The 24,211-nt window shown below is 43.5% G+C and overlaps 1 protein-coding gene across 1 annotated transcript in view; it reads right to left on the reverse strand.

Annotated features, from left to right (window-relative positions):
• The window catches only part of LOC126419109 (uncharacterized protein CG3556-like), a 614,423-nt gene extending 590,314 nt beyond the window's left edge, over positions 1 to 24,109 (reverse strand). Inside the window, exon 1 of the mRNA XM_050086207.1 lies at positions 24,035 to 24,109. The gene's annotated coding sequence lies outside the window, so the exon portion shown is untranslated. The remainder of the gene's footprint in view (positions 1 to 24,034) is intronic.
• Between the last annotated feature and the right edge of the window lie 102 nt (positions 24,110 to 24,211).

The following is a 24,211-nucleotide window of genomic DNA, read 5'->3' on the forward strand; positions in this document are numbered from 1 at the left end:
TAGATTTAGTTACTGGGTTCATATCTCCTCTCCGGAGTGGTTGCAATTAGAGCTAAACAGAAGGTGGTTTAAATTGTACACTGCCAGGAAAAGAAATTAGTACACGCTTTCAAAAATGGTTCAAATGGCTCTGAGCACTATAGGACTTAACTTCTAAGGTCATCAGTCCCCAATAACTTAGAACTATTTAAACCTAACTAACCTAAGGACATCACACACATCCACGCCCGAGGCAGGATTCGAACCTGCGACCGTAGCGGATGCGCGGTTCCAGACTGTAGCGCCTAGAACCGCTCGGCCACCCCGGCCGGCTACACGCTTTCAGAGGGTTCCAGTTCACTCAGAGCGCGTGTGGAGTACATGAATGATTACATTTACCGATCAATAGCCCATGCGGTTATGAGGTACCAGGTATTGACGCATACTGCAACACCCGTATTGGTACAAGACGTAGCTTCCACGACACCAGTCGAGTCGTGCGCGTCGGCATTTCGACGTGAGTGAAAGATGGGCTAGAGGTGTGCGTGTCTGTAGTCCTACTACTAATAACCGGTTCGCAACAGTTCGTGTTGACGTATCTGGGCGCACAAGCACTCATATCTGCGCTGCGGTAGCTGTACGATCTGCCACTGCTCCCTTTGCAACACGGCGATCCTGGCAGGCATCTGTGCTGCGTGGTCGTCCAGAACCTAGTTCAAATGGTTCAAATGACACTGAGCACTATGGGACTCAACTTCTGAGGTCATCAGACCCCTAGAACGTAGAACTATTTAAACCTAACTAACCTAAGGACATCACACACATCCATGCCCGAGGCAGGATTCGAATCTAAGACCGTAGCGGTCGCGCGGTTCCAGACTGAAGCGCCTAGAACCGATCGGCCACCCCGGCCGGCTCAGAACCTTGTCTCCTGGTGCACCATCAATGCATGTTACGACTGATACCAGCATCGTTACATAAACACTATCAGTACATCTCCTATCTCCCAGGTGGCGTATGCTGTCATCGAATCAAAATCGCTGTCGTTTTTCTCGGTGTATTAACGTTTTTCCGGCAGCGTATCTGCTACACACGACACAGGTAGCAGAACTGATTTCGGATAATTTTAATGGTAAAATCAGATTAGTTTCTGATACAATGAAAGTCGAAAGAGGTGACCCACAAGATAATATCAGTGTACTCACTCCAAGAGTATCGCTCCATTAGTAAACAGAGACCATGCACTACTACACTGGTGGATAGCAGTTGCCTACAACTCAAAAGCGTAATACGCCCTGCCCTGTAACTACTGAAGATCGTAATACGGCCTCCAACGGTTTAAATAATCCTCATAGCAAAAAAAAAAAAATGACATTAGGGAATAATATTTGTTTTGATGTCCCCTACAACCTCCCATAGTTTGTCGGTTTAAATACTTTTCACCCAGTATATTACACGGCGCAGTCACAATGTCACCTGCCGGCGGCGGTGGTCTAGCGGTTCTAGGCGCTCAGTCCGGAACCGCGGGACTGCTACGGTCGCAGGTTCGAATCCTGCCTCGGGCATGGGTGTGTGTGTGTGATGTCCTTATGTTAGTTAGGTTTAAGTAGTTCTAAGTTCTAGGGGACTGATGACCACAGATGTTAAGTCCCATAGTGCTCAGAGCCATTTCAGCCACAATGTCACCACTGCCTTTGTTCGACGTCAATGTCTAACCAGCTCTCACAGACAGCAAGTAGGAGCAGTTGCAGGGAGGGAGTAGAAGGCGTGTCGGCGGACGCCGAAACAGTTTGATCGTTGTCGTAATGTGGAAACAGAGCGATTTACCTGGCGTCCAAATTAGCGTGATCTTTGGAATTCGCGCCAAGAGTGGAAGCATTCCCGAAACTGCTAAGTTTGTAAAGTGGTCTCGTGGCGCCGCGGTTACAGCACAACATGCATAGCAAAACGCCTAACCAAAAATGGCGCTGAGGCAGCTGTGGTGAACCACGGGCTGTAGATGACAGGAATGAATGACGGCTATGGAGATGCGTACGGGCAAATAGGCGTCCACTTGTTGAGCAACTGACCGCCCAGATAAGGCGAAGGGGCTGCAAACTAGAGGGAGCTTTATGGTCTGCGGAATGTTTTCGTGACATTCTCTGCATGATCTCGTCATTGTGGAAGGCAAGATGGACTAACACGTATCTCCTTCTATCCTTAGGGACTATGTCCACCCCTACATTCAAATTGTTTCCCCTCACACGATACCGTCTACCAGCAGGACAACGCAACGCGTCTGACAGCTCTCTGTGTGCCCGCGTGGTTCTAAGGCCACGCGGATAGTTTACCGTACTCCTCTGGGCGCCAATGTCCCCGGATTTAAGCCCAATTGAAAATCTATGGGACCATTTCGATCGGACTGATTGCTCCATAGTTCAAGTGCCTCTGAGCACTATGGGACTTGACATCTGAGATGATCAGTCCCCTAGAACCTAGAACTACTTAAACCTAACTAAACTGAGGACATCACACACATCCATGCCCGAGGCAGGATTCGAACCTGCGACCGTAGCGGTCGCGCGGTTCTACACTGAAGCGCCTAGAACCGCTCGACCACCGCGGCCGGCTGCTCCATGGATCCTCAAGCGTGTAACCTAGTGCAGCTGGCCACAGCACTGGAGTCTGCATGGCTCCACATCCACGTCGGTACTTCTAGAACCTCACTGACACTCTTCCGACAGGTCTCTCGCTGCAAAAGGTGGGTATTCAGGCTTTCGACAGGTGGTCACATTAATGTTACTGCACAGTGTATCTGTAATGTCTCTGAGGTGTCATACTGTTACGTCGAATCGTCCATGGCCCATCGTGAATCTCGAATCTTAACAGCAAGCTTATCCAAATATCCGCGACAAAAAAATGATCAAATGTATGTGAAATCTTACGGGACTTAACTGCTAAGTCATCAGTCCCTAAGCTTACACACTGCTTAACCTAAATTATCCTTAGGACAAACACACACAGCCATACCGGAGGGAGGACTCGAACCTCCGCCGGGACCAGCCGCACGGTCCATGACTGCATCGCCTTAGACCACTCGGCTGTCCGTGACAAAAGTTATCTGCTCGGTAAGCGACACGAAGTGTGGACCACCTGAGGTGGCGGCAACCCGCGACGCAGCTGTGCGGGTAGTCTGCCGCTTGCATCGATTGGCGACTCGGCTGCCGGGTCCTGGCTGGCTGGCTAGAGGTCTGGCCCCCAGCGATCCAGCTCCCGCGTTCGCTGGATGTTCCTCCACAGCTGGAGGCGCACTGCCCGTCGCTGTGATAAGCGTCGAGGGGAAGAGCACCACGGAGACATCTCTACATCCACATCTGTACTTCACAAGCCACTTTGCGACGTGTTGCGGAGGGTATCCTCGACACCACAATCATTTTTCTTCTTCCCTGACCCATTCGCGAATGATGCATGACAAGCACGATAAAACTCAGTATGGTGCGTAATTTGCTTGATTTTTTTGGTCGTAGTCATCTCACGAGACGTGTGTGGGAAGAAGTAATATATTATATTACCCAACTCTTCTTCGAACGTACGCTCTTGGAATTTCAGCAAAAACCATATCCGTGATGCAAAATGCCCCTCTCGTAACGACTACCACTGGAATTTGTTGAGCGTCTCTATAACCTCTCGCATTTAACTGCCATTAGTTGGATCGTATCTGTCTGTCGAACACGAGTTGACTTAAGCTACTATCTTGATGAAATATGTACATGTCCTTCAGATTCTTCCAATGAATGTCAGCCTGAAATCTGCTTTTCCTGCTATTTGCTATAAGTGGCTATTGCAGATTAAGTCACACCAGAGGATTGCTACTATACAGGGTGGTCCATTGATAGTGACTGGGCAAAATATCTCACGAAATAAGCGTCAAACGAAAAAACTACAAAGAACGAAACTCGTCTAGCTTGAAGGGGAAAACCAGATGCCGCTATGGTTGGCCCACTAGATGGCGCTGCCATAGGTCAGACGGATATCAACTGCGTTTTTTTAAATAGGAACCCAAATGTTTTACTACATATTCGTACATTTGGTAACAGGTAGTTTTTTTTTTTTAAATTAAATTACAGAACGCGGTACGTTTGAACCTGCTGCATGTATACCTCTGATGCGTCTTCACAGAAGGGAACATCTAGAGAGGTTCAAAATGGTTCAAATGGCTCTGAGCACTATGGGACTCAACTGCTGTGGTCATAAGTCCCCTAGAACTTAGAACTACTTAAACCTAACTAACCTAAGGACAGCACACAACACCCAGCCATCACGAGGCAGAGAAAATCCCTGACCCCGCCGGGAATCGGACCCGGGAACCCGGGCGTGGGAAGCGAGAACGCTACCGCACGACCACGAGATGCGGGCGATCTAGAGAGGAGTCGTCAACATCCCACGTGGGCAGTCAAACAGTGGGCCAATGTTCTTGTCACAGATGAGTCCCGATTTGGTCTGGAGAGTCATTCTCATTTCATTCGCATTTGGAAGAAACGTAGGACGCGATTTGGGAACCCAAACATTATGGAAAGACACCGATGTCGAGGAGGATCCCTAATGTTGTATATAAGGATTATGTTGACCACTTTAACTTCTCATGAGCCGGCCGGTGTGGCCGAGCGGCTCTAGGCGCATCAGTCTGGAATCGGGCGACCACTACGGTCGCAGGTTCGAATCCTGCCTCGGGCATGGATGTGTGTGGTGTCCTTAGGTTAGTTTGGTTTAAATAATTCTAAGTTCTAGGGGACTGATGACCACAGATGTTGTGTCCCACAGTGCTTAGTGCCATTTGAACCATTTGAACCTCCTCATGAAATTTTGTTGGTGAATCGGCAATGTTTCACTGCTGGCAAGTATAGTGAGGACATTTTGGGTCCTCATTTGCTGTTGTTGCGATGTGGTGCGGCCCCAGACATCATATTGATGGACGATAATGATCGACCTCATAGAGCAAGAGCGGTTGATGTTTTCTTGGAAACGGAAGATATTGTAGGCATGGAATGGCCTGCTGTCTCTCCCGGTTTGAATCTCATAGAGCATGTCTGGGGTGCACTAGGGAGACTAACTGCACCATGTCATCATCCACCAGATACTCTCCAAGACATGCCAGCAACTCTCCAGGACGAATAGGCATTATTGCCTCATTGATGATATCACGCCCCGTCGTTGTCAGGCCGAACTGGAGCCAGAGGTGGTAACACCACATCCTGAACACATTAACCAGTTATAGGACTGTGTGTGTAAATCCGTTGTTGGAAAAAAACGAAAAATATTTCTGTCTACAGTTATGCATATTGCAGTTGTTTACGTTCTGTATTCTTTACATTATTTCTACTTTACTATCGCCTGTTTGTACTGTTTGATGGTAAAATAAACAACCTTGCAAAAATTTACGTTTGTTGCTTTAATTTTGGAGACCAATACATATTATATGTATTCTTTTGCCTACATGTATTGACAGCTGTAAGATTCGAACCAGCGTATTGACGGCCACAGCCATGGTCAACGCTCTCGGGCTTATCTGTCCCTGTTATCTTCGTGAGTGTATGAATGATATTTTTCTGAAAGTCTGATGGTATGAGGCCAGTCTCATAGATTCTACTCATCAACCTCAATTGCTGCTTCGTTGCCACTTCCCCCAACGATTTCAGTAATTGTGGAGAAATGTTATCTACTCCCTTCGCCTTAATAGATTGCAGATCTTCCAAAGCCCTGTTAAACTGACATACAGTATCACCTGTATCTTCAGTATCGACTCCTGTTTCTGCTTCCGTCACGTCATCATACAGGCCTTATTGTACTCTTCCCACCCAACCACTCTCTCCTCTGCATATGAGAGTGAAATTCCCATTGTACTCTAAAAATTGACGAATTTACTTTTAATTTCATAGTCCGCAGCTCGTGGTCGTGCGGTAGCGTTCTCGCTTCCCACGCCCGGGTTCCCGGGTTCGATTCCCGGCCGGGTCAGAGATTTTCTCTGCCTCGTGATGACTGGGTGTTGTGTGCTGTCCTTAGGTTAGTTAGGTTTAAGTAGTTCTAAGTTCTAGGGGACTGATGACCATAGATATTAAGTCCCATAGTGCTCAGAGCCATTTGAAGCATTTTTTTAAATTTCATAGCATGTTGCTTACACTTTTCTATAAAGGTGAATCTGTCCTTCCGAAAATAATTTCCTTTTCGATTTCTTCATATTTTTGCTGCAGCCATTTGACCTTGGCTTCACTTCCTATTTATTTCATTCGTAAGTGACATATTGCTGTATTACTGTCTTTCCCTGAGCCTTTTTTTTACTTCCTTCTTTTTCCGTTCAGTTGAAGTACTACTTCTGTTACCGAAAGTTTCTTCACGGTTACCTTGACACCTTCCTGAGAGACAATGTCCGCGCCTTCCAAATTAACAATGTATGTATATACCAGATGTGGCTTGGATTCAAGGAAATAATATCGACAGCGATCGAGAGTTTTATACTAAATAAATTAACAAAACGGCAGAGCTCATCCCCCTTGGTACACAAAACGGTTGTTGCAGAAACAACGAAAACCCGGTAAGGGTTTCATCGAAACAATCAAAGCTAGACAACCTTTAAATTAATATGCACATCTTGTTAAATTGGAAACGACATTTCTACAATGCTTATTGAGTAACGTTTGACTATGAAATTAGCTAAACTAAATATTCTAAAATGCTTTTAATTTAAGAGAATAAGTTAGACTGCAAAAGTAGCGCTGTAGTAAGATTTTCTACACACAGCGCTGTGAGGTGTAATGCTATTAATAATGAAATCTGAAGTCCACATGTTTTAATATTTGTTACTGTATAGACGGCATAAATTAACTTCCATGCTAATGTGTACAGTGGTGAAAAATAAAACAGAAGTAAAGTTTTGAACACATTTCTAATCAATTCATACTTTTACAGCAGATGCTCGCAATCTTAGCTCCAGCAGCTACAAAGTTGGCATTGTTAACGGCCGAATGGAACAGCAGCTTAACCAACACAACAACACAGCTAGACACGCCAAAACACGTTCCATAATTGGAGGAACTTCCGATCGCTCGACGCCGATAGTCTGCCTTTTTAGGGCCGTAGTTCCGTGAAGATGAATCTGCGGCCTTTGATTAAGAGAAAACTTTGCTTCATTCGATGTACCCTACGCTAATTTGACTTATTTATCAGTTGTTTTCCACCACGCCTTATACAGTGGTATAAATAACACTTTTTAGGGTTGTGTGGCTCACTCATATACGATGGCTTTGTTGTCCGTCTGTCTGCCTCTCCAATTTTGAAGAACCCGCTTTCTAAGCAACGAGTAGGCACATCGAGTTGAAATTTATGTCACATGCTAAGATCTACAGTTCCTTGGTGATATCAAAATTGAAGCTTCTAAGAAAATGCAATCAAAAGATACAGCCATATACAGAATGACAATTACTGAACTACATGAAAAAAACGTAAATTAGTTTCAAACTACGGCATGCACACACTTTTTCTCAACATGTAAACGTCACTACAGAATTTCGGATTTAGGTTATGACACGTTCGATATGCTTGCCATCATTTGCGATGATGTGGCGCAGACGAATAGCGAAACTGTGCATGACCCGCTGAAGCGACGGAACATCGATGCTGTCGTTGACCTCATGGCTGTTTTCAGCTCAGCAATGGCTTTGGGGCTTTATTGCTGCACACCCTGTCTTTAATATAGCCCATAAAAAGCAGTCGCATTTATTCAGATCCGGAGAATATGTCGGCTAATCGAGGCCCATGCCAGAGGCCTCTGATACACCAGAGTCAGAATGCGGTCCCCAAAGTACTCCTCCAGGACATCACTCTCTTGCTTCGATGAGATCGAGCTCCGACTTGCATGAATCACATCTTGTCGAAGTCTGGGTCACTTTGGATGATGGGGATGAAATCATCTTCCAAAACCTTCACGCACCGCTCGGTAGTCACCGTGCCATCAAGAAATATCGCACCGATTATTCTGTGACAGGACCTTGCACACCACGCAGTCACACGTTGAGGCGGAAGAGACTTCTCGATCGCAAAATTCGAATTCTCACTCCCTCAAAATGCGCCAATTTTGCTTATTGACGAACCCGTCCAAATGAAAGTGGGTTCAAATGGCTCTGAGCACTATGGGACTCAACTGCTGAGGTCATTAGTCCCCTAGAACTTAGAACTAGTTAAACCTAACTAACTTAAGGACATCACAAACAGCCATGCCCGAGGCAGGATTCGAACCTGCGACCGTAGCGGTCTTGCGGTTCCAGACTGCAGCGCCAAAATGAAAGTGGGCTTCGTCACTAAACCAAACCATAAAATTCCCATTAAGCCCCGCGGCCATCAGTGCAGTTTGAACGTCCAAACGCAAACCGTATAGAAGCTACGACGATTTTATTTCATATAGTTCTAAAATTTTCACTCTGTATGTTATATATTTTGATATTCAACATCTTATTCATCAAAACCGGTAGGGTAACTCTCCTTGACATGTAATAATGAAATTTAGCGAGAAGCAAGGTTTCGCATTACAACCAAAGGAAAAAATCCCTGAATTGTTAATTCATAATTATATCACAAAAAAATTTTACTTTTGTCATTTGCCACCCAACGTCAAACTAGAATTTAAAAATATAAACGTTGGTTTTCGCGGCTATTGTCACAGTCAAAATTTTTCTGGGTTTATGACCGCATTGTCAATATGTAAAATTATCGACGTTTCGGTCACTGCTGCAAGTGACCTTTTTCAGGGTATTTTTTGTTTGTATACACAAACACCCTGAAAAAGGTCGCTTGCAACACTGACCGAAACGTCGGTAGTTTTACACATTGACAATGCGGTTACAAGCTCAGAAAAATGTTATTGACTGTTGGAATTAAAACATTCGCGAAATCTGACTCCTTGGGACCGATATATTGTTAAAATAAATGTCGATAACAGTAAAAAGTCGTCGAGATTCGCGATTTCCAGAATGGATGAACTGTCTAAATACGTAGTTAAGTTTGTACGGAACCCTCAATGCGTAATTTCTACTTGAAATTGGTCAATTTTTTTGTATTAAACGCTATATTTTTGCAAATCGGCCATCCGGTGCTGATAACTACTATTTATAGATCGTGATTTTGCTAAATATGAACAAAGTGCAGGAAGTGATGCCTGAATCATATGGAGCAAAAAGATCATAAGCATAGTTCTCTGGTACAGGCTATTTATTAGTTCATCATACCTGTATAGCAAAATGCAGTGCGCGACATGCTGTGACGAAACCACCGTTAGACAAGGTCTCTTAGGATGTGTGAACGTGACGCATCAATGACTGACGCCACACTTTCGAATGTTCTAGTCTCTCCAGGTCCGAGATGAGCTCTGCGTAGACGATTTCTTTCACTTGTCCTCGAAGTTACAAATCTAAAGAGTTGAACGCCGGCGACCGGGCATGCCACGATACTGGACCATGTCTTCCGATCCATCAGGCGGGGTAGATGTTGTCGAACTGCCTCTACATGGAAATGGAGCAGTAGACTTGAGCACCGTCATGTAACGGTCACATTACCCGCCGTATCACCAAACGCACGTCTTCCAGCAGGGGGAGCAGCGTCGTCGGCCGGAAGAGCAGATAGGCCTCGCCTGTGTGGTCTTGTGGCAGGATGGGTGGTCCCACCAGTTGGTCACTCGCCACTCATTGAGGCTGAACCAGTGCCGATGGGTTTCGCTGCCGCCACATCACGAGGATTCTCCGTAGTCCACAGGTGGAAGTCGTCAAGATTGGTGATGCCAACCCCTTAAAAGCAGCCACATCTGTGAATGGGATGGATGACAGATATCCCAGAACCATGGTGGCCTGCACAGCAAACCCGAGACCAAATCGTCGCCGCGAAAACAAGTCCGTAGGTAATAAGGTCTGCACTCGTTGTACGAAGAGTTGCATTCTTCAAAAACTGCAGTTTAGTAGCTTTGGTACACTGCACAAACGACATAGTAAACTGTAGCTTCACCGGTAGTATTGGTAGCTTCGGTATTGAAAGAAACATAAATGAATGTGTCAAAGAGAAACTGGGAACCGACGATTCCTTTATTTTTGTCTCTTTTTAGTTTTGCACATAATTAGAACTGCATATAATTCGTTTTTAGTCCACTGCGTATTTTACATCCTCACACAATATACATTGCTTTTCATAACTAACAAAAATTAGTTGATCGAATAACTTCTGCGCTTTTATGTAATGAAAGCAATTACTTTCGATGCAAGTACACTTCAAATCCACAAACATAAAAACATATGTCTAATTATTGTTGTTATTTTGTACTCAGCAGAAAGTTCATCGGTATGATCAAAGGCAACAATTTTCAGTTGTTATTGGTAACTGCGAAAGTTTTTATGAATAATAGAAAAATATTTTAATTCGGTTCGACGAAGTATTGAAGCAATGTTTGATATATTTTTGTTTTGTAATTCATTTTTTCATTTTACCTTTTTGTCGATGAAATTGTATTTTCTATGGGTATATAAAAAACCTATATTGTTTTCTTTATTTTATTAACATCTCTCTGTTTCACGTTACAAAGAATAAAATCCGAATTAACATTGACAATTTTAGTTTTGCTAAAAATACTATTTGTTTTTAAGGAGGATAACCGTGTCGAAGAAAAATGTTCCATATGTTACGTAGCCCTTTGTATATCGCCATTCAGTTTCTGGAAGGTTCACCGGTTCTGTTTTTTAGCAGTCTCTAATAATACACTGATCACGTACATACGGAAAGAGGTCGTTATGAGGTATGCGACATCCCTAACGTACATATAACGCAGGCACGACCTTAAGTGGCCAAAACTACTAGGCAAACTACCGTAGTCTACGCTTACTTAGGATAATCTACGGTAGATTACGGTAGCTCTACAACACTCGTTATGACATCGATAGTGGCAGCAGTTGTGGAGAAAGTTCCACACATTCGTCTGTCTTAACGCATGCTGGCGGGCCAGCTGCCTTGTTGCTGATACTGGGGTCATATTCTGCAGTATTTCACATATGTTCCTGAAAGACCTGTATACATACCGGGAGCACTCGCCTTTCACAGTTACCCAGTTCTGTAAACGAGCCTGTCTCACGCAAATGGCGAATCACTGTTGCGAAGATTTTATGGTGCTGTTGCCGTCGGCGACGAAGCTTTTCCCAGTACCGTCGCACTGCTGCCCGCCCATTTCCTCTTGCTTTTCCGTATGTGAAGGGCATGTTAACTTGTTCTTGTTTGGTAGATGGGGCTGCCGTCTTTCAACGCTGCACTGAACGACATACATCCACACCAGAGCCAGTCGACAACAAGAGTGACGTGGATACCCCTAGCATCAATGTATGAAAGCGCCGCCGTCATGGACAACTTTCCTGTTCTCTTGAGTGTCAAGCAGAAACTCAAGTGGAGACAGAAAATTCCCCCTTGAGGTGTGGTGTGTTTTCATGTGTGCTTTCATTCAGGGAAACCTACACTGCCCAGCGGTATCTCCCCATTTGAAAAATTCACTCTGTATTAAATGGTTCAAATAGCTCTAAGCACCACGGGACTTAACATCAGAGGTCATCAGCCCCCTAGACTTAGACCTACGTAAACCTAACTAAGTGTTGTGGCGTAACAAGACAGCTACGCCACACTGAAGTAGCCGAAAGGCACGCGTAATCTCACGTAGGCTAGATAGAGGTCTGAAACAGATACGTAATGAATGGTAGCAAGAAAAGTACGTAGCTGCTTTAATACTTAACTTTTAATCCTTCATGTGAATACAGCATTCCTTGATGATACAAGTGAGACTCTATCTTAAAATGGTTAATGGCGCCTTGCTAGGTCGTAGCCATTGACTTAGCTGAAGGCTATTCTAACTGTCTCTCGGCAAATGAGAGAAAGGCTTCGTCAGTGTCAGTCGCTAGCAAAGTCGTCGTACAACTGGGTCGAGTCCTAGTCCGTATCTCGAGACCTGCCTTGTGGTGGCGCTCGATCTGCGATCACACAGTGGCGACACGCGGGTCCGACATGTACTAATGGACCGCGGCCGATTTAAAGCTACCACCTAGCAAGTGTGGTGTCTGGCGGTGACACCACACTAAGGACATCACATACATCCACGCCCGAGGCAGGATTCGAACCTGCGACCGTAGCAGCAATTTCCGGACTGAAGCCCCTAGAACCGCTCGGCCACAGCGGCCGGCTCACTCCGTATAAAATACAACTCGTCCAGTGAAGTGTTTAATATAAATACATTTGAACAGATAAAACCGTCATTAAGGGAACAGTCGCGCTAACGTAGAGCAACGCTGAATAGATAGATATTTAAAGCGCCAAGCAACTATCTTTCCACGCTTCATTTTGATCCTCAATGGACGCTAGTCGGACAAATTCTACCACGACCAGTCGCTCCCTGGTGATATCGGACTCCAGAATTTGCCCTACCCTGCGCGACATTATGCCAAGCGTCCAGAAATAAGAGCAGTTATTATAGAGGTGAACCGGCAATCAGAAGCCGTCTTAAGGCATTAGCAAGTCACGGCGAAACTGGCAGGCGAGCTGAGCTTCGCGGGTCGCGTGTCGCAGCGTCGGGGTTAACGAACTGGGCCAGCAAATGTCAGACGTGCACACTGCAGGCCGAATCCAAACATAGACCAGACACTCCTCTGCTCCGATCTACACCTAGCTGCTGCTTCTGACACTTCGAAATTGAAACCATTGCGTTCAGTAACGCAATTGCTCGTAAGGGTTTGCCTTCGTGAGATACACAAAAAAATTATTGGAACGCTTAACCGTATAAACTCAACATTACAAAGAAAAAAATAATGTAATTTCTTAAGCAGCTAATGAAACTACTTTAGTCACTTTACGCATCTGAAACTACGATAATTGGCGGCAGGTCTTAAAAATCTCGGAAACCAAGACAAAAATTTTACGTCCGAAACGCTAAGTCTGAGAATTTATCCGAAAAAGAAGTCACATTAAATCTACAAAGTTTCGGATGGATTCCTACATACGAACAGAAAATGGTAGCTTTCAAGTCACGTGGGTAATCTGTCTTTCAAAGAACAAAATTTAAGAAAGACGAAAACAGGAAGTGGCATCCGTGGAGCAACCATTTGAAACAGGGTAACTCTGAACTCTAAAATCACAAAAATAAATAAGTAAATTACGCGCTTCATATTGGTACTGATGCAATACTGTGCCAGTAATCTTACGTCTGTGTAGCATTTCAGAAAAGTATGTATGTGCCGAGCAGTCCACTCTTGTTGTAGAAAAATGGAAAGTTATTTCTGCGTTTCGGTACAACCACCGGTCGACTCAGAAGTCACAGAAAAAAATTGTCAGAAGGCGGCGATTTTCCCTAAATCCAAAAAATTATCTATGTCTTTTTAATAACAATTTTATTGTCATAGTATACTAGTGATGCTGAAGCGGTTATGTAACTGTTACCCGTCGACCAAAAGCTTGAATAGTTTAAAAAAGAAAATGTCTGACAAATGTTTTGTACAAAAAAAAAGGTTCTTTCTTAACTTAACGGAAGTGAAAATACACACACTTGTGAACTACAATATACTACGACAGAAAACTTTGTACTCGACTGAAGTGTCACGATAGAGAAATGTAGCTGCATAAGAAAACATGTATTTTCGTCACCTTTGAACGAGAAGATCCCAGGTTATTAGAGGAATAAGGCCCTAGGCATAAGTAGTGCTTCAACAAGTTCGTTGTTCTCAGGCGAAGATGAGTAAGGAATTATGCTAAACTTTGCCTCAAGACGACACCGTCAATCCGCTAATGAACTTTAGCTCGCTAATGTCTCACTAAAATTTCTTCTCATCTTCGTGACTTACACTTCGTATTTTATTTGTGTGTAAATTACAGCAAGCTCCGGGATATCAGAAAAAACGCGGACAATCCAAAGTACACGTTTTTAAGAGAAACTGCTTTTTGCTGTAATTAAAAAAAAGCATGCCACATGTCACATTTGAATGCCCATTGCATTATTTACGTGTTACTCTGCGGAAACCAACAATGTATTTACAAAGGTACTTTTAAAACTCATTGCATTTCTTATCATTTGCTTTGAGGCCAATTTTGAGGAATAATTGCTCAGTTTTTCTTGTTCTGGAATTCAGTCGCTTTTTCCTACAGGCAGTTCTGAAGTCTAAACATTGCTTTAGCCAATTAAATTCTGTCCCTCGTGCCCTAATTACACATCTGACTATTTCAGTGCCTCGATGTCCGCGATAACGTGTTCCTCTAATGCCTAGTCTTTCCCCTCTTCCTCTAGAACACGGTTTTTTCACTATATGCATCTCACATAGCGGCTCAAATCCCGCCTTTTTAACTAACCGCGGGTGTTTTCATCATTCCTGCCCCGCCGCCCTCTCTGTTTTTGGTTATGATGTTGCATTCCTAAGTGAATGTGAACAGTTATTTGGCAAATTCGGACATATTCGCTTTCCTTGAGACTCTGTGGGCCACATTCGAGTAGAGCCAGATATTATGGAAAGGCTCCTAGCACATCATTCATTATACGCTGCTGCACCGAACAAGGAAGAGCACGTGAACAAACCTGATTTTCAGTCTTCAGCCATTCGATGCTACTTAGGATCATCTGCTTTGGCTGCGTAAGGATGACGACTGTACAATTAACTGACAGTTCAGTGAGTGATTTCTTTGATATCAATACAGTTTATTTTAGAGCTGAAGTTCGTTGTAACCTTGTAGGTTTCCTAATGCGTAGTAACATGAAATCAGATCATATTCCTATTTCCCGATTATGCTCAAAGTTTTTATTGAAATATTATATTTAAAATAATTAATTCATTAACCAAGCATTTATTGCTTGCAATTTTCTTCAATCATGTGAAGTAATTCTCATGGGATGACTTGTTGCAGTGAAAACAGAAGCAGTAAGTTAAAAGAAAATTTGATTTCTGCCATTTTAACAAAAACCTAACTACTAATTAATCATTTCAGTCACATTTTAAAAAACTGTTGCTTTGTAACTTGTGATGTGTACTGTATTTATCCGATTTGGTTTGGTGTGCAATATTCCGCCGTCGTCTCAAGTTTTGGATATTTTTATATGTGAATATTGACATAAAAGGCGTGTAACTCAGTTTTAGTGTTAATCTTTGTAGGTACACATTAACGTGTTGTGAAGCGACTGTGTAGTGATGCGTGAGTATTTAAGTAACTACAGAGAGTTGTTAACTTACGCTTATTTTTTTTAAACTGCTACACTTTTGATTTAGCAGCAGGCGAGGAAATTGAGCCATTACGCGCATGTTATTATTAATCAGTCTTAACATGTGAACGACTCCAGATTAAGCAATTTATTGCTACAACAATAAAAATAAATAAATATGGAGTATTTAAGTACAACTCATGCTCTTACGCCTCTTAAAGTAGCGCTGGAACACGAGGGTGTCAACCGAACTATGGAACACAGCTGCCCGCAGCTCGTGGTCGTGCGGTAGCGTTCTCGCTTCCCGCGCCCGGGTTCGATTCCCGGCGGGGTCAGGGATTTTCTCTGCCTCGTGATGGCTGGGTGTTGTGTGATGTCCTTAGGTTAGTTAGGTTTAAGTAGTTCTAAGTTCTAGGGGACTGATGACCATAGATGTTAAGTCCCATAGTGCTCAGAACCATTTGAACACAACTGTAGTGATACCTCTCTACAAAAAAGGAAAACGGAGGTCAGTGAGAACTGTGGCGTAATTAGTCTAATAAGTGCTTCTTACAAACTCTACGTCAAAATTATTTACAGTAGAATGACGTAGTTGACGCTCTCCTAAAGGAGGAACAAACTGGTTTTAGGAAAGGAAGATCTTTTCTGACAATGTTTCTACGGCACGTGAGTCAAAACACAAAAGTACAACCTCGAGGCTCACATCGCATTCATATATTTTGAAAAGGCTTACGACAGAGTGAGCAGAAGCAAGCTTTGGAATATCTTGCAAAAGACGAGGCTACCCGGGACATCGAAAACATGTTACAAAAAGTTTGTGTGAGTGCACAGAAATTGTAATAAATACAGGGAGAAAATTATAGTGAAAACAACTAAAGAAATGGCTTTGAAATGGTGATTTCCAGAACCCTTCAAAATAGTACCAGATGAACACTCAATAGAACAACCGAGCGAGGTGGCGCATTGGCTAGCACACTGGATTCGCATTCCGGAGGACGACCGTTCAATCGCGTGTCCGGCCACCCTGATTTAGGTTTTCCGTGATTTCCCTAAAATCGCTCCAGGCAAATGCCGGGATGGTTCCTTTCAAAGGGCACGGCCGACTTCCTTACCCGTCCTTCCCTAAGCCGGTGAGACCGATGACCTCGCTGTCTGGTCTCCTCCCCAAAACAACCCAACCCAACTGAGTACGACAGGCATCACATTCTCAGTTGTTAGGTTGCGGTGTAACTATAAATATGAAAAGGACGCAAATAACAAATTAAATGAATTTTAAATTATCTCTGGCAAAATACACCGACCACTAGGTGAGAAGATTTTTCTGATCCATTAAATCTGGAGTAGATCTGTCCGTCTGCCAGTAAGTTTTTGTACGCTCCTTACGACTATTCGGTTTACTTAGGTTCTGATTTTTATTCCCAGCCCCTTACGTACACTACCAGTCAACGGCCTTGCCGCAATGCTGACACCAGTCCCCGTCAGACCACCGTAGTTAAGCGCTGTCGGGCTAGGCTAGCGTTTACATGGGTGACCGTCATGGTCTTCCGAGCGCTGTTGTCAAGCAAGATGCACTCAGGCCTTGCGAGGCCCATTGAGAAGTTATTTGATGGAGAAGTAGGGGCTCCGGTCACTAAAACTGACAACGGCCGGGAGAGTGGTGTGCTGACAACGCGCCCCTCCATATCCGCATCCAGTGTCACTTCTCGGCTGAGGATGAGACGGCTGTCGGTCGATACCGTTTGGTCTTCCGCGGTCTGTTCGGACTGAGTTATTTTTGAACACTATCACGTCGTCAGTTTATCGATCAGAGTAAGGGGAGTATTATACAGTTTGTATAAACTGCGGGCGTTGCTGCAGCGTATATGCAACGTAGTGCGACTCCGATGCGAGTATTTAAGCACCGACGTCTAGGCAAGGGACTAGTGTGGTGGTCGTGTCCTTCCAAAGTGAGTGGGGTAAATGGAGAAACCTGAACTGTGGGGATGTTATTGCCAAATGCTTCCAATTAGGACCAACGTGGTGATATGCTTTTCTTAGCTGTCGAAGGACAAACACCGGTAGATATCCACTGAAGTATGAAGAATGTGCATGGGACAACATGTCTGTTGAAAACCAGTCACGACAAGCGATGCTGCTGTTTCATGATAACGCATGTCCCCATATCGTAAGACAGAAGTTACGCCAACTGAAGTGGGAAAAAGGCAAGCACCCACTATCCCACTATAGTCGTTGTGGTATCATCGTACGATACCACACTTATTACGGGTTGCAGATATCGACCGCGATCCGTAATAGATATCGCTGGACCCGCGATTCAGGACCAGCGCCGCTCCGCGGCTTGCGACAAGTATCTAGCGAGCTCTTGGCCACTCTTCCTCTCGAATGTAGCATAGCCTTCAGCTGATAGGAAGCAACCTCTAACAAGGCGCTTCGTCAAGTATGGCATAAGTAATGCCTCTCTAGATATGTTTGTAATTATATGTATGCAGCCTATGAAAAAGCCTGTAACACAAGTACAATGTATATTACTTTTTACCAACGACTAATAATTATTTCAGTCGTTGCAGATACAGACTATGCAGCCAGCTACTTACCGACTTCACTGCCAAACCTGCAATATATGTTTCTACGAGGGTGAGTCAAATGAAAACCTTAAATTTGAAATAACAAATAGAAATTTCGCGCCGTCATCCTGTAAGTTGGTAAGCGTGCTACAAACAGCGTGCAGAATGGCCTGTAGGCGGCAGAATAGTGCAGATACACACATACCGTCGCCGTATCACTTGCGACTTGCACCAGGGAAGAACAGCGATCTGTTTTTCGTTTTTTGCGTAGTGAAGGCGTGAAACCTGTAGAAATCCATCGACGAATGCAGGTTCAGTACGGTGATGCATGTTTGTCACAGCAGCAAGTCTACGAATGGAGTAGGAAGTTCGCAAATGGTGTGACTTCAGTGGAAGTTGCTCTTCGTCCAGGTCAGGTACGACGAGTTGTGACTCCACAGAACAGTGCAACAGTTTAAGCCATAGTGAAGGAAAACCGCCGAGTGACACTGAATGACATTGCAGCATGTTTACAGATTAGTCATGGGTCAGCACACCACATTGTGCATGATGTGCTCCAGTTTCACAAAGTGTCTGCAAGATGGGTGCCACGGAAGCTGACTCCTGAAATGAGACAACGACGTGTTGATGCTTGTGAAGAACTTCTTCGGTGCTTTGAACGAGAAGGTGATGGCTTCCTTGCAAGAATCGTTACTGGGGAAGAAACCTGGGTTCACTTCCACCAACCGGAAACGAAGAGGGCGAGCAAGGAATGGCGCCATTCCTCATCACCAAAACCAAAGGAGCTTCGAACAGAACCATCAGCAGGGAAGGTTATGCCGACTCTCTTTTGGGACAAAAAAGGCGTCATTTTGAGTATTACATGCCTAGAGGGACCACTGTCTCCAGTGAATCACACACAGATCTCCTAAAAAATCATCTGCGGCCTGCAATCAAATCAAAGCTACGTGGATTGCTGTCTGCACAATAAATAAATTTTAAAAAATGGTTAAGGCTTTCATTTGACTCACCATCATATTTATCATTGGCTACCTGTCATCATAACAACTGACGACGAGAATCATAATAGTCGTGATCTCTTCCCATGCGATTACCATGCCTCTGGTCCCTTCAAAAAGCCCTTGAAAGGTCGACAATTCCTGTCGGACGAAAATGTGCAGCAGGCAGGACGGAGTTCTTCACGCAGCAAGAGACGGTGTTTTACCGAACGGGGGTATCTTCAACCGGTGCGTCGGTGAGATAATGCCTCTCTGCTCACAGCGATTTTACCTGATTGGCATACCGGCCTCCGAAAGGGAGCTTTTTGATTGCCACTTACACTACATGACCACAATAATAGTCGGAAGAGATCCATATTTATTTCTATGAATTTCTGTGGTTCAAATGGCTCTGAGCACTATGGGACTTAACATCTGTGGTCATCAGTCCCCTAGAACTTAGAACTACTTAAACCTAACTAACCTTAGGACATCACACACATCCATGCCCGAGGCAGGATTCGAGCCTGCGACCGTAGCGGTCACGCGGTTCCAGACTGAAGCGCCTAGAACCGCACGGACGCTCTGGCCGGCTGAATTTCTGTGTGAACGGCGTTACGTTAATGACTACACTACAAGGATTTTTAAATTGTGCTCTCACTGTTACTTTTCCATCGTCGTATATTTGTAATTTTTCGGTCTATGTCGCAAGAACAACATGTGCTACATTACAGATTAGATTTTATTACGGAATTCGTTAGTCCCTTCAAAATACACACATCCCGTGGAACAGTGTAAACCATTATTAGAAGTATGATAATGGGATGGGGTATCACAAATCCTTTCCTTTTTATGCGATAGAAATTAAGAAATTAATAGATAAACTTACGACGCGCCACATTTCCCATACATGAATCAACATATTCAGTGCCTTGTAGGATAGAATGTGAGAAACTAAGAAAAAGGTTGTCTCAGCTTACACTGACACAATACACAGGGTAATCTGCGGTGCTTATCAAACTAGCGTATGGATGGAGATGTTGCTGTTTCTTTCCCTCAGAGTTGGTATTACAGACGTCGCTCATACATTCGGTTGCAGCGGGGTTAAGAGGAGAAGTTCTACATATAGTGATTTTCATAGTAATCCAGTAAGTATACGTAATGCTGACTGGTCGCTAGCAACAGATCTTGGGTGTTCCAAAGGAACATTATATTGATTCCAAACTCTTTATTATGCGTTTAGGGCGTGGCTCTTGTGTTTGGTTCCTGTGACAAGATCTACGAGTTCCAGACTGAGAAGTACTTCATAACAAGGTTTAGAGAACACACATACAGAAGTAATAATAGTGCAATAGGCTGCCACTTAAAAACGAAGGACCAAGATTTACCCTCGTTGCATGAAGGTTTAAAAATCCTTCCCATCGAGCATAAGGGAATTCGCCATGATATCCCGCAGAAACTCGAAGTTTATGTACATCGCAAATTATATTCTAACATTGTGAATGACGGGCAAATTGCAACCAACAGGAATTGGTCTTTTAATATCTTTGACGACGTGTTGCTTTAGTGATATCATTTAGGACTCCTGCTTTCACGACGCTCGTTTATCATCCTTCTGTTCGTTTTATTGGTTTATTTCTGTATGAATTGATACTCGTTTTTGGGGTGCCCATTCGACCCTTTGTGAAAATGTGTGGCTGGCTTTCCCAGTTTTCGTAACACTTGGAATTTCATTCACCGAAGTTTGTTTCAAGTTGTTATGTGCAAATATAAGTGATGGCCTATTTGTCATCGCCCTGAGCGCATCATGCTGCTCCTGGGACAGTTTCTTCGTGGTTTTTAATAGAGATTTTGCTGTTTGCTTATTATTTTTCATTCCTGTCCTCGTAACTTGTGTTTTGAGTTATTTTATATGTTAGGACGTCCCACTGAGATTACTATTTGCTCTTATCACTTTCGATTGTTGTGTGAAATATGTTTGGTTTTTCATTCTTAAAAAGGAGTGCGAGAACTGCGTCTATGCCGTCCAGAGTGCAACATGCTCAAGTGTAACAGCTTTCAGCAGCTTTTTTGGAACGGTTTTATGATTAATTCCTATAGTTTAACTATAGGACTTAAATCTTGAATTCCTATGCTTGTGTAAAAATAAGATCTTCGTAAAATCTCCTCTTCCCTCCACATCTTGTATCCCCCACTGCAGTTGGAATCACATGGTATGTGTAAGCTAATGATATAATTTGTTACTGCCATTTAATACATTCGTATTTCAATGTATTCTGCTGTACTATATGGGTTGTTCCCATTAATATTCAGATTTTTTATGATATTTATTTTTACATGGGGCTGACTGTAGCTTTTTTGTTACTTCCTGTAATTTGTCTTGTATTTGAGCGCGTTTAGAGCGCTATGTTCGGTACACCATCTGGCGGATTTTTAGTTTACTTCGCTCTGGTCAGCATGATTTGTTCACTTTAGTTTTCATGTTCAGCCACTGCGCTTGACTGTTTTCTCTGTGTTATCTCGTGCACTGTATGTCAGTGTCTATGCAGCTTTCTTGTTCCGTACACTGATACATATTCTGTAAATTTGTCTGCCATTTGTTTTGCCTTACTGTGTGGGTTGTGAAGTATTTTTGTACTCATGATGTTTGCATATTTTTAACAGACCGTCTGATGGTGGCCGACGCCCGAAGGACGTAATATAGTATGGCTTCAATATAATATTTCTATGGAACACCTAAGACGTGTTATTAGCGACCAGTCAGCATTGTATACGTTACTGGATTACTCACAGTGGTCGCATATCTCATGCGCGACTTCAAATCGCAATTGCAATTTTCATAATAGATTCGCCAACCAAGAAAAAATGCACAAGGTATGCACAGTGTTAGTGGGCATAGACTATCATCAAAATCATATGATACTGCGTGATTCAGAAACGGATTCCAATAAACAGTCCCTGGTTGGATTGCGGGGGTAGCTTAGGGGCTCGCAAGTCGCCGATGTGGCTCCCAATAGACTTCCACCAGGCCACTGAGTCACACGAACTACTAACCGACTAGGGGCAGGTCATCTGAGTATTAATAAAACGAGAAATTTGTTAAAATTAATATCCTCTCCGTACTGTGAATGTTACTTCATTGAAGAGTACACTTGTACCTATACTGATGGAATATGATAAACACAAGCACCCAAGATAATTAGATTTTACAATATTTTAAAAAGAAAGGATTACTTTTGTTAGAGTAACTCATAGTTCCATAAATACGATTCTTGCCAAATGTATTTGCCGTTGCATCCGTCTTGTGAAACAGTAAAACTTGAGCTCTCGCCTAATTTTTCGCGTATCAATATATAATTTGATTTTACACAGTATGTTGCGTTTTATATTTTATAATGGAGTCATCTAAATATGCGGTTTGTATTATTACGTGACCACTGTATCTGGTGAAATGAGCTTTGCCTGAAACCAATAAATAAAACTTCTGACAATAGAATGTATGTTACGAGACGTCCGGATGGGTTGCTACTTTCATTTTTACGTACGCTGTACGCTACGAAAATGACTGTGTCAGCTGATTACTTATTTCGCACAAACATGGAATCGCTATTCTAGGAGAACACATATTGGATACCACAGCTCCAAGGATTAGATTTTACGGCCTGGTTCAGTGCAGCAGACACGGCCATAGTATTTCTTCATTACCCCATCACTGGGGAAAACACTTTGTGATGTCTTTCTGCCATTTACGTAGCAATCGGCCCAAAGTCGCTATAAGGACTCTTGGAAACAGTAATATATGCAGGGCAGAATATTGAAAAAGGATGCCCTTCGCTGAGTGTGAAAGGCATCTGAGCAGCTAATGGCTCAACAGGCATACCTGGAAGAGAAGTCGGTGTCTACAGACTTGCTTCGAAATTCCTTTATTGTGTTTATCAGCGTCGTGTCATCGTAAATAGTACCATGACCGATTTTGACTTCTTAGCAAGTCGTATCTAAAAACAAAAAGGGGGGGGGGGATACTAAAGTACTATGAAACTAAATTGCAACTAATATTGAGATAAAATAGCCATACGTCTGCACACAGCTTCATTTACTGTAACCGGTTTCACTCGTCGGCCGTGAGAACCGTCAGATCTATGAAAATAAGGGTATTTAGCAACAAAATTAGGTAAAATTGCCTTAAAGTCGGCTTACTGCATATAAACTTCGAAACATTCCCTTGATGGTAAAACGTCAAAGAGTTAAAAGTACCGCTAGGTACCATAGTTAAGAACTGTCGTGTTGTCGCCAGGTCAATGAATGTAAGTTAATACTTTGTAAACCGACTTTCAATCAATTTCATCTAACGTTGTTGCTAAGAACTGTAATTTTCAGATCTGACGATGCTCTCACCTGACAAGTGAAGCAGGTTGTTATAAAACTGTGTGCCACTTGCAGCTTTGTTACCTGTATATCAATTACAGCAGTAGTATGTCACCGGTAGGCCCTACCTGCGTTTGCTAAATTGCAGCAAACATCTCTGCTCCTTTGAAATCCTTGCACTCTAACACGTCAGCGGAACAGGCCAAAGGAGCCACATGCACAGTGAAAAATTCCGCGCTCGTATTGAAATGAAAACAATTATAAATTCTATGTTTGGTGCGTAAAGTGTATTGTGTAAAAATAATTTGCTAATAAAACCGAATTCGAAACTTCGAAGGGACGTGGTAATTTGACATATTAAAACGAAATAATCAACTTAATACTGCATGTTATCTCTTATAGCGGTGTTCAGTATCACATTTCTTTATTTGTAGAATAAATTTCTTTTATTTACGTCTATGAGCCCAAAATTGTTAGGTTCTTAGACTACTGGTTCCGGTCAGCAGTGACCACCTTCAGATCTGTCTAAAAATATGTCCCAATGTAATGAAGCCATAGTGGCATCGTCAGAAGACAAACAAATTATATTAGGATATGTCTTAAAACAGATCTGAGCATAACCGATAGCCGAAGGACCTAACAATTTTGTGTTCGTTGGCGGAAATAAATTTATTCTGTACTTTCTGGATCACTGTTCTATTCGCGTCCAAGTCGCAGCTTGTGAATCACTTATTTATTTTGTAAGTCAATGTGGACTTATCACATTCCATGCGCCAAATACAGATTTATTAAAGTATTGAGATCTTTCCATATAACAGCTTCTAATTGTGTGGACGATTCTCGTGTGAGGAGAGAGAAGTTTGTCCGTTCCAGCTTAAAGTATTTGAGCAGTGACCGACGACTGCGGCAGAAGCTTGCGTGGTACTCACCGTGCCGTCAGCCCCTTGTGCTTTCGCTGCTGCAGAGTCGACCACCCCGCAGTCGACGCTCGACTGTTCCGCAGCTGACAGCTGACTGGCGCAGCGCCGGGGCCCGCTGCCCTTCGGCCGCGCCCGCCACCGTTCGGCAAGGCTCGGCCCGCGCTCGTGACGTCACGGTCCGGGCCG

Source organism: Schistocerca serialis, chromosome 9 (genome assembly GCF_023864345.2).
Source record: "Schistocerca serialis cubense isolate TAMUIC-IGC-003099 chromosome 9, iqSchSeri2.2, whole genome shotgun sequence".
NCBI classification, from domain to species: domain Eukaryota; kingdom Metazoa; phylum Arthropoda; class Insecta; order Orthoptera; family Acrididae; genus Schistocerca; species Schistocerca serialis.